The 11,901-nt window shown below is 37.7% G+C and overlaps 1 protein-coding gene and 1 long non-coding RNA gene across 5 annotated transcripts in view; one reads left to right on the plus strand and one right to left on the minus strand.

The window, feature by feature from the left end:
- The window catches only part of LOC118744786 (putative polypeptide N-acetylgalactosaminyltransferase 9), a 438,912-nt gene that overhangs the window by 280,165 nt on the left and 146,846 nt on the right, over positions 1-11,901 (minus strand). The window contains exon 1 of one of the 4 annotated variants that reach the window (XM_036478108.1): positions 10,530-11,371. The exons of the other annotated variants lie outside the window; for them this stretch is intronic. The gene's annotated coding sequence lies outside the window, so the exon portion shown is untranslated. Of the gene's footprint in view, positions 1-10,529; positions 11,372-11,901 lie in introns of those variants that run through there. 4 annotated transcript variants of the gene reach the window in all.
- Positions 1-11,901, plus strand: part of LOC118744790 — a 31,150-nt gene that overhangs the window by 10,650 nt on the left and 8,599 nt on the right. The gene's annotated exons all lie outside the window — the stretch shown is intronic.

The raw sequence follows: 11,901 nt of genomic DNA on the forward strand, positions 1-11,901 counted from the left end.
ACTATAACTACCCTGTTACTAATAGAAAATTCAATCGTAGTGAAATCTTATTTATTGTCAATATTATTGTGGCTTATTAACATTTGTTTCCATATTGTTATTGAGCTTTGTAGCACTATTATGTTTTTAGGGAAAAGGGAAAAAGCAACAAAGTCTGAGCGGTAGAAGTTACCAAAAAAACAGTTATATCGTTGGAAAAGCAAGGCCAGAGGCAGTGAACCACAGACGGGATTGCAGCAGCAAAAATCACTGGGGAATAGATGCATAGTTAAATACGTAGTTCTTGTTTAAATCTTCCATCTAAACTTACCAAGAAAACAGTTATATCGTTGAAAAAGCAAGGCCAGTGGCAGTGAACCACAGACGGAATAGCAGCGGAAGGAAGCACCGACCAAAATAACTACAAATCCTTGGGGAGAACTCTAAACCGATGTTTTTTTGCCGAATTAATGTTGAAATTTCTAATTTAATTTTCAGTTGCCAACGATAAGAATAGAGTAAATGTCAAAGAATTGTTCAGTGATTGCAAATCGGTTTTGGAATAGGGAATGAGGTAGTTTAGTACTTTTTTAAAGGCGATAAAATGTAGTTTTTTCAAGAGGGAAACACTGATATAGCTAAGGGAGCCAAGATGGCGGATTAGAGCGAGAACGCTGTCAATATCCAACACCTTGTATTATTCCACCATGCATAATAATAAATATTGTTTTGTTAGAATTTTTCCGGATATATTTACATACATACATATAGTATTTTCTGAACACTCCAAAGCGAATATTGAAAGTATTAATTTATTTATCACTAATTTGTTTATGAGTAAAGAATTGTTTCATAATTAGTTATGTATAATTCATCAGCAGCTTAAGCTTGAAGCTTGTTATAACAATTTAGGTGTTTATTCCATTCATTTCGAAGTGATAATGAGGTTGCCACTTCGGTGAAGGTCATTCAAATTAGCACATTGTACAAAGATATAATTTCCAACGCTCCAAAGCTTGCCTAGGTATAATGCAATTGCATGTTTGCATATTTTTTCTTTGATAAATAAGCAAATAAATATAAATGATGTAATGTTCTCTCAAAATAAATAAAAATTTCGGCCGCTTCTTTGCGGAATACGAATATTTGGCGGTATATAATCGAATTTCAATAAAAGATATGTATAGTTGAATTCGCAGAAAAGAAAATAAAGGGCACTTAACGAAGGGTGTCAAATATGATATACCGACGGATCTAAGATGGATGGCAGTAGTACTGGCATAAGCGTACTTGGACCAAGAAACCCGAAAAGTCTGCTACTGGGCACATACCCAACCACATTCCAGGCGAAATGTGTTCGCGAATGCTTTCGTGTAATGGCAAATCGGGCTACAATAAATATTATGTAGAATAGTCGGGTAGCGTTAAAGAGCCTAGATTCATTTCGAATGACGTCAAGGCTTGTGGACAACTGTAAAACTATTTTTAGCCACCTGTGAGCCCACAAAAGAATAACGCTTTGGTGCGTCCGCGGGTTTGAACGCAGTCAAAGGTAATGAGACAATCAAAGAGAATTATAACTTCTTTCAATAGCAACTCCGCAAGACTACTTGAGCCTAGCCGGTATGGTCTTAGAACTCTTACTAGCTACCTGACAGGACACTGCAAATTAAGTTACTATTCGAATAAAATGGGGCCTTCTGTAGAGACAGACGATCTTGAGGTCGGATGAAGAAGATCCCAGGGTCCACGTACTTAGGAAAGGATAGACGATTGCCGACAAACATCGTTCTGAGTTGTTGGATTTTTCTCGGGGTTGTATCAACGTCTAAAGCATACACAGGTGGTAACTGATGGTAATCAATGGTCACAAAGCCGTCGACCTATTAATTTTTTTCATAAATTTTTGTGTAAATACGGGGGAAGCGCGACGAGCTCGCACTGAAGGCGGCATGATGAAGCGCAATGTACTCTGAAATGAAAATCCGTGCAAATCTCTCAGACAAACTAGCACTCCTATACAAACAATGAATCGCACACAAATTTATACTTGGTACATAGCTTCATCAACAAGTGGTGCTCATCTGTCTACTCGTTGAAAGCCTAATAACACATAGACAGACATACCCAAGGCGTTGGTAATAATTTCACACTCCAAAGCACACAATTACAAATATTTACACACCATTGACTGGCGAATGAGGCTTAAGTTGAGGAAATGAAGATTTGTAAAATGTCCAAAACAGTATTGAAATGTGAGAGAAAATAATGATAGAATGAGCTAAGCAGAAGGACAGGTGACGGCAGATGAGGGTGGGTTTTTTGCCATTAAAAATACTATTTTATAGGCAACAATGTTGCAAGCCTTGCTAAAATGTTGCAGAAATAACAAACAAAGCAAATTCAAAGGACTCATTCAAAATACGTTGTGTAGTACGGGCGAAGAGCGCTCGAGAAAATTTGCTAAAATCAGCTGTGTGAGAGCATTGAGGTAGAAATAAAGTGAGAGAGAAAGAGGCAGGGCGTGAGAGAATATACATAAAAGACCGTGAGGAAGGCAGTGAAAGAGCGCAAGCAAACGACAATGTCCTTTATCGATTTTTAACAGCAGCATCGCTAACGTCCAAACGATTCAGTCAACGTCGCTGCTACCAACAAATGGCAGCGGAAATTGATTCAACAATAGCAGTGTGGAATAATAAAAAACAATGTGACAAAAAACAGGTACGACTATGTGACAATGCTAACAATAGCAATAATAATAAAAATGATAAAAAAAATACTGGCTTGTTTTTAGAATTATTCTATAGAAACCATACGAATGGTCGTCGAATTGAGTGCGAAAAATGATAATAAAAAAATTTGAAAAAAAACGCATAGCATTCAGCAGAGCGTGGGAGTGGGTGGAGAAGGTCACCAGCCTGCGAAGAAATTCTCTAGCGAAGCGTGGTAGGTTGCGAACAATAAAAACAAATATGCAACGCAACATAACTCCACTTTAAAGGGCAACTGAGAGCAGAGGAAAACGCAGATATTTGCTTTGGCCGATAAGAAAACCAAATAAAGCACAAGCTCCACCGCGGAAGAGTTGCGAACATTTGCAATTTATGTTAAAGGCGAATGAATTAAAATGTTTTGCAAACAAAATGTCAGCTGCAAAACAGCAAACTGGAGAAGAGGAGTGCTCAAAGGAATTCGTGGTATGATTTGAGAAAGAGAGAGAGAGAGAGGGAGAGAGATTCTTGAGAATGGCGTGAATCGCAGCAACAAAGGTGACGGAAATTATGCCGGTTATTAAAGTTAAGTCGTAATAAATTAGGAAATGAGGGAAAATGCAGTTTAAAACATTTGAAATGGGGAACTTGCATTTGGGGAAATTTGGTTGAAAATAATGTGGAAATCAGTAATAATAAAAAAACAAAAAAAAACTAGGCACGAGTTAAAAATAATAATTTTCTCTTTGAGTTTGGCCTTAGCATTTGGCTCTGCCTGTGCCTTTATATTCGTCTTTATATTTTTCTGTATTTGTCTGTTTATCCTTATCTTTACCAATATATTCATCTTTATCGTCACAATCAACTTTACCTTTATATTTATATTCATTTTCGTGTTCATCTTATGTTTTTTCTTATCTTTATCTTCACCGTAACTTTCACCTTCATTTGCATCTTCATCTTTTTCTAAGATCTGTCTTTGTGTTGGACTTTATCTTTTTTTATTTTTATACACATCGCCGTTTTCATCTTCATTTCCATCTCCATCTCCAGATGGAGCCATCTTCATCTTCATGCTCATGTTCATATTCATCTTCATCTTCATTTTAATCTGCATCTTTTTCTTTGTCTTTATTTTCATTATCATCGCCACCTCCTCATCTTATACAACCTCATGTTCCCCTCAATCTCCATCTTAACCTCTGTGTTTGGCTTAGCCTTTGCATTTGGTTGCGTCTTTTACTTAATCTTCATCTCTGTCGTTATTTTTGTCTTTGTCTATATCCATGGTGGTTTTTTCGCTTGCTGGCCTTCGAAAAGTGTTCTCTGGCTGTTGGCTGTTGTTATTAATAGCTTCTCCAAACCCAGCAGCGTTGTCTAACACTTGGCCACCTCTTGATTTCATATTCCATTGATCTGGAGGTCAAATCTCCTGCGATTATGTTTACCCATAGCCTTATTCTGCTATGCACCTAGAAAATTTGTATGCAGGCCAGTTCGGTTATTCTTTTCGAGTTCTCTTAGGATAGCGTAGTATGTGCTCTTAAGTTTTCCTTTTCTCGAATTCGCCTTACAGCATTTTAACGTTAGTTATTCGCAGTCGGGCAGACCATATTAGGGAGCTCGACTATCGCCTTAAGCTTAAGCTGGCTGTTACCTGCAAGGTCGACTTTAGTTCCTCAAAGAATTGGTATTTTTCCTTTTCTCGCTTGTTCAAAGCTATTGCTTTCGTTCTTCTTTTCTTAGTTTATCTCTTTTTTAACCGACTTCACAAAATGGAATTCTTCAGAATATATATATTTTTTTTATGTATATAACATACATAACTTTGGATTATATTAACCGATTTCTATAATTCTTTTTTTAAAGGAAAGGTTTACCTCACGGGTGGTCCCATACTAATTTGATTGTTTCTTGAACCACACGGTTGTTTCTTTCCTTGTTTGGTGGTTGATTGCTTTGCCGAAAGGAATCTCTTTTTGCTGGATGCTTCTTTGAAGTTCCACAACTTAGTTCTTTTTCTTCAAACATCAACCTACTTAAGCGGTAGCATGCTATTCCAATAGCCCAGGGCTATCGTGTATCAAAATTCTCATCTCGTTCTCGGTGGGCTTTGAGCTAGAATTACATATATTATACTTCTATCACCCAAATTTGGAGTTTATTTTGGTTTGTTCCGATAAGTTTCTCTCAGATTTTACTGTTGCCTACTTCTGAGGGGTAGGCATTCTCTCGAAGCAAACTCAATGGAGCTTGAAGGCGCTTTTTCAAAGCTTTCATCCCTTTTCAAGCTACTTCTTCTATGAAAAAACCATCTTCTTCCGTCCCCGGCCGGGAAAAAACTATAGGCCTCTCTCCTTTGGTGTGACTACACCAAGGCGCGTACCACCAACTTTTACTGTATAGGACTGGATTTGATGGAGCTGCCAGGATATAGAGAAATAAATAATGTGTGGCGTTAACTACTCTCTAACACTAGCCCATAATTGAACCGCGTAAACAAGCTATTTTTGAAAGTTACGAAAGAAAGTTTTTTATTGTTTTACAATTTTTTAAAAATACCTGTTATGGAGGAAGTTAAGGTGACAAAAATTCTACAAAACTTGCAAAATAAATTTACAAAAGGACTCTCAAGGCGAAATTATACATAAAAATTGCACCTTCGGCAAAAAAAAGCTCAAATTTCAACCCACTGGAAAAAATTGCAATGGAGTTGAACAAGAAGTTGTCCTGCAATCAAATTAAAAAAAAAACACAACTTCAAAGCCTACACACTGGCGCAAGGTCCACCTCACCCACTCAATGCGGAGTATTTACTATGATCAAAGAAAATTTCCACAAAGTCAAATCGATAAACAACGAATGCCGTCACTTGTCACATTTTTTTCCACCCACTTTTGGCCCGCTTCGCAGACAGCTTTACTACATACAAAAGTCTAGAAGCATATTTTGTGTTTTGCCATCACACAATTGTCGCCAACAGGCGCTATCACAAAAGCCAAAAAGTGGGCAGCCGCCACACACAAAAATGAATGAATTTTTCTTGCTTTTGAGTTTTTGTTTTTGAGCGCCGGCAACATGTATTTTTTGTCGCTTCCTTTTACTTAAGACTTTTCTACTGGCATTTGCATGTCTACATTTTTATGCAGCAAATTTAAATGTGGGTGAAATCTTTTTTTTTTGTATGGAGGCATTATTCTTTGTATCCTGTGTGGACAAAAAAAAATTAGGTGCTGCCATAGCAGCAAGCAAAACACACAAAAAAAAAAAGACAAAACAATGCCAAAAACAAAAAACTTGCGAGAACAAAGTAAGTGTTAAATAACGGCAAAAGACGAGCGGAGTGCTGGAAAAAAATATTACATTAGGGTGGTACTTAAAAATGTCAGCGTCTAAATTTTGTATTTTGCTTTATTTTGTTCCGCGCAGAAAAGAAAGGCATGCACGAAAAGTTGAGAATTTTAAACAACAAAATTAAAATTAAGAAAAGTTGAAAATTCGTTGAAAATTTGTACGTAGAAAAAAATAAAGGGCTGACCCATGATGTTGATATTTTTAAGGACCACCCTATTGTATATGTATAAAAAACATAAATAAGCAAACACAATGTAAAAAAAACCACTGAAAAAAAGTTGCTATTTTTTGTCTACACAACAGCACTCTTCACGCAAAAGCCTGTGGTTTTAATTATGAAAGGTAGCAGGAAGCAGCACAGAAGTGGTAGGAAGTGTCACACGCTAGCCTAGAATAAAAACCACAAAAACAACGAAGAACGGAAGCGTTAAAGCAATTCGGTTACAAAGGAAAAACAGAAATTATTTGCTGGTTTTCCCATTTTCTTTACACATATTATTTACTTTGCTTTTCATGTTTTTTTACTTTTATTGTTTCTGTTGTTATTGTCGCCAACACTCAAAATGTGACAAGTGTACACGCACCTGCCGTCCATTGTTGTTTTTGCTACCGCATTGTGGATGTCTTGCCTATTGTGCTTGTACGTTGGCTATGCCTCGCACTCTGTCGCTTATGCCCCGTTTTCATTATTTATTTACTCTCTCAATTAGTTAATTACTGTTTTGTTAACAAAAATCTCAGCTAAACTTTATGCTTCGGACTTTGTTTGGCTGTGCCTAGAAGTAGTTGTTGTTTTGCATTAATTAATTACATATTAATATTGAATTCAGGCGGTTTACTTACAATACATTTTTTTTATACGAGAGTTCCATAATACTTTATTTAAGAGGCTACAGTTAATATAACACCCTTCTTTAACTCTCAGCATAATTAGCCGCCCAAAGAGAGTAATGCAAATGGTCAAGTAAAAGTACTACAGTATATCAGGCGAGTTATTATATCTTTCGCCTAACGCATATGTCTTCAATTCTCAATAAGCTTATGAAATAATTTAAAGTCAATCCGTTCGCATGTAAATAATAAGACGACTCATTTTCACAAAAATTTTTTGCACACTCTAAATTTTGGAGCTCCAATAAAAGTACAAATAAAGAATTCACCTACTGCCTTTACAATGAGTTTCTACATTTCTGTCTGAAGTAAATGAATACGATCCCTCACGACAATCTGAAATTGAGCCTCAGAGTCCTTTAGGCTACTGTAGTGTTTGCAAGACTGAGATAATCTATGCAATCAGTATGGCGGCAATGTTGGTAAACAGTAGGGCTGTTCAGGATGTTGAGGAAATGATCTTGGATTTGCAGTTGGAATTGCATTTGCAAATTTTATGCTTGCTGCCATGGCAACCTTTTATTGTTGTGAATTTACAATTGTAACGAATATGCATAAACACAAGATCCTGAACAGCCCTAATATGTACCTTGCTCCCACAATACTTGCCCTCGAAAGTCTTCGAATAATAGTTACAGATGACTTGACAAATTTTTATCCTACTATAACACAGGTTTACAAAAAAAAAGTTTCTGCCCTGAATGCAAATCCGAGGTCTGTTAGCCTCCATCACGTCAGGTTCATGGTTATTTTAAGGTCAAGTAGGGAAATTCAATTCTTCTGAATTTGACCTTGGCATGACCTCGAGATGACTTTGAAGAATTATGGGACTCCCAATTCAGATTCAGCGACAAAAAAGAAGAAAATTATTTGTATTGAATAAATTTGTGGTCCTATTTGACCCTCAAATGACCTCGAACCTGACATTATGGAGGCTAACATACCGCGGATTCGGATTCAGTGAGTCCAAACCCCTCTATTACTTGTATGAATTTTCATATTTATTCAATGAATTTTTCCCTCCTTGACCTTCAAATGACGTCGAACCTGATGTGATGAAGAAAGCTCTATGTTGCACTTCTTAAGTAGCTTAAATCGGGAAACAAGCAGTGATATTATTAACAGTACCGTTTGAATGTCGCAAATACCCAGAGGTATTACATTTCCGAGAAACAGTATGCATAGAGCAGACTAAAGCAAAGATATTCTTCTAAAAGCGAATGGCTGGGAAATTTCGTGTCGCGCAAAGTGGGACCAATTCGGATGAATTTGCTATCTGTCGTTTTAGTAGGTACTCAATGCAAATCATCAGAAGATACTTCTTCGAATCCTCTCCCCAACAAAACAAGGTATTTGGCTGGCCGATTGTGAACTATTCCCCTCAAAATACTCAGCAAGCAGTTTCTGGTGGGCGCTCACAGGCGTAAACAAACCAACAAACATCTGCTTGAGGAAGAGCTTCCACCCAGGCACGTCAGAAGGCATCTTTTCGAGTACATGGACGCGGTCCAGATTTCCACTGACCAATTCATAGTGAGTCGGTCACCACCTACCACGACTCTCGACCTATGAATGCCTTGATAGGAGCCCAATTTCCACCTATTGCAGACTCTGAGCTTCGACTACCATGATAGATCCGCGTTACTCTAGCCCAATTACGGTCAGGATATTATAACAGCTACTTTTCTCCACTCAACCCTCAATATCCCCAATGAGTGTCCAGAATTTGGGGAACTCCGTCATGACACCAACCAGCTTTTCACATTTAATCTCAATCCCACTCAGCCGACACCCCGCTCTCTTTGGTTCGACCCCTTCGAAAAAGCTCGTTTCTTGGAATTACCATTAGTTGAGATTGACTACAACGACTGATGAACAAACCGACCTACGCGGGGCTTAGTAATTTCGCTGCAACAAAAACAACAACTCCTATCGCCAAGCTTACTTCCGCCAATTATTTTGGGAACACATTCTACGGAACGGTGTTTTCTCCATTGCAGAACCGATTGATGAATGTCCTGCCATGGACCTCATTGAACTGAACAGTAGGATTATTGGCACTTCATTTTCAACTGCTGGACCAGCATCTATTAAAAATTCTGCGTTATCTATCCAATACTAAATACTAAAATACTTTAAAACTCCTCTATCAGGCGCTGACCTCAATAAAACACCTTTGGTGATAAAATTTTTAAATCTTCATACTCGTAAATTAAATCGGTAACTTGCTGAAAGTAAAAATTTGTGGAAGGTCGGGAGGTACAACTCAACAGCGAATAGAGCATTAAACGCTTGTCGCAACAACATCACGGTGCTTGACGAAGTTAAGTGGCTAGAAAGAGTCGTTGAGCTACTCAAGTCAAACTAAAGGACGAAAAAGTTGGTGGTTCATCAGCTATTTGATTTGAGGAAACTTATCAAGAGCTATCAAGAAGTAGCTTTTGGAATTGGTATAGATTGCTCGTACTTTTATAGCAAAAGATATGATGTGGTGAAATAAACAGAACCCAAGTGTGCTCCACATAGTATTAACACAACCGTGAATGAAGAGTATGGAAAAACGACAATTCAGCAACACGAAACTCCCAGTTCCTGACTGCTTTTTGGAATTTTAAATGTCTTGCAAAATAATGCAGTCAGTGTACTCCATCCTTTTTCCTTTAAGTAAGCAATTGCAATCAGAAACGCAAAATTTTTCCGAGGCTTTGAAATTTTCGGAGGAAACTAGTCAGGAATTTCAAGAGATGGTACAAAGTGCAAAGCAATTTTCACGAAGTTTTCGAAAATGTGAGCGAAGTATGCAAAGAATACGACATCGATACGGGTAGCGTTAAAGATTACTATAGAATTGCATTCTACAAATATTGCACCCATCGTTTCGAACATAACTCATTTTCAGAGTCGTTTTATCAATAACCAATCTAGTTAAGAAAACTTCGATGGTTTGTTCCCCAAAAATGGAACTTTATGGGTTCGAAACCACTACCGTAAATCAACCACTGCTTTCCGTACATCACGGGCAGAAAATCAAAACCTACGCTTCCACCAAAAACATTGCTGGATTGTTCATCCGCTTAAAAAAAAATATATATATATGTATATATATCCGGATTCGCGGTAATTATTTACCGTGGATCTACGGTGAAAATGCCCGTCACGACTGGGTGTCTATTAAATACACTGCCACCAAAAGTATACCAACACATAACCGATTTTTTTTTTTTGGCGAAGATGGTTTAGAACTTTTGTAGAATTTAAAATTATTCAAATACCGTTCACAGTCGAAGCCGGTTTTATTTGTATGCGCTCGGCTTATTTGTATCTATTTACATATTTATTAAAGACACGCTTCTACTTGTTCGCTGACTGTTTATTGTTAGGTATGACTTTTTTCCTTTGCTTCTCGTTATTTTTTCTAACTTCTTTACTGTAGAAAAAATACCTCAAAATTTCGTATAAAACTCCACACCGTAGTTATAATTTGCTCATTACCATAATTCTTAAATTTCAATGATTTTTACCAAAATTTTAAAATATTTACATATTCTATAAACACTCATTTGGTGATAAAAACTCAATTTGCATACATACTTTTTGGGCTTTTTGTTTTGGGCCGCTTTTCCGCAAGCCGCTTTGCACGTTTTCTCCCACAAATTCGCGTCACAGACAGCAAAAAGCAACAGCAGTCAGTCACAAAGAATGTACAACGCTTTCCGGCTTTTTGTAATTGTAATTTCGCTCTTTTCTCTTTTTAACTCACCGTACGCGTCTTTTGGTATGATACGTTCCAATACGCGAATTCAATAGCAACAATAATATTCACAAAATTTTAAGTAAATTTTTTCGCACAATATTTCTTTTTTTAAAAATTCCTTTTTGTTTACACTCAATCGAGCAATTCATACGCCAACTGACAAACAACTTTCGCACAAAAGCGGCTGTCTGCTGCTGCTCCACACACAAACAAATTTCGCATAAATCACTACGCACAGCTCACTGGCACGTCGTCGTTGTTGCGCAGGAAAAGAAAGGCAAAAAAATTTACACGCGAAATGCGAGACAATGCAATTCGACAAAGAATGCCAAAATTAAAATAATAAAAACAAATCGTTGAGTAAAATCCACAGCTCCTTAACACTTTATAGATTTGTTTAATTTTTATAAATTTTCTCCTTTTTCGCAACAAATTGCTTTACTTGATTTGATGCTTCTTTTATTTGTCGATTTTGTTAGACGCGCACCTGTCTCCATCTATTGCATTAAAAAATATCGGCAGCAATGGCCACAGAGAAAAACACAAAACTCACTAAACTCGAGGAGCCAGCACCATGCTGCTTACCTACGACAACAATCACGATTGCGAATTTAATTCTAACGACCAACCAACGCGGATAACGGCGTAACGAAGACTGGACTGCATGCGCGCCCCCAAAGGTAACCAAGCAGCGCCAAGCCAAAAAGGCAGCCACTAGTAAAGCAAAACAAGGCAAAGGCAGAAGCAAAAGCAGCGCAATGTAAAAGCACAGCCAGCAGCGAACGCCAGTCGTCAATGGCGCTCGGCAAGTTGGTGGAGCTGTTGTTGCTGCTGCTGTTGCTGACGCTGGCGTCGACGCTGGCGCTCCACTGGCTGCTATCGTGTTGTTTTGCTCGTATTGTTTTGGGGAGGTTCGTTTGGTCGTGCACTTGTTCGTCATGCAACATGTTTGATTGCTGTTCACGCGCAACATGTTGCTAGGGGAGCATGGCGATGGGTGGTGTTAATAAACACTTTCAAAGGCACTGGAGTGGAGGAAGATATGCTCTTGTACATAAACACATACATACATACGTATATATGTATGAAATTCTCCTTTAAGACGCACATGAAGTAAACAAATTCGCCGCCACTTCTGGGTCTAAATTTTTTTAACCGACTTGAAAAAAGGGTGAGGTATTTTTTGAATATTTTTTTTATGTACATATC

This window comes from Rhagoletis pomonella, unplaced genomic scaffold, assembly GCF_013731165.1.
Source record: "Rhagoletis pomonella isolate Grant_MI unplaced genomic scaffold, Rhpom_1.0 Rhpom_scaffold_00008, whole genome shotgun sequence".
Lineage (NCBI taxonomy): Eukaryota > Metazoa > Arthropoda > Insecta > Diptera > Tephritidae > Rhagoletis > Rhagoletis pomonella.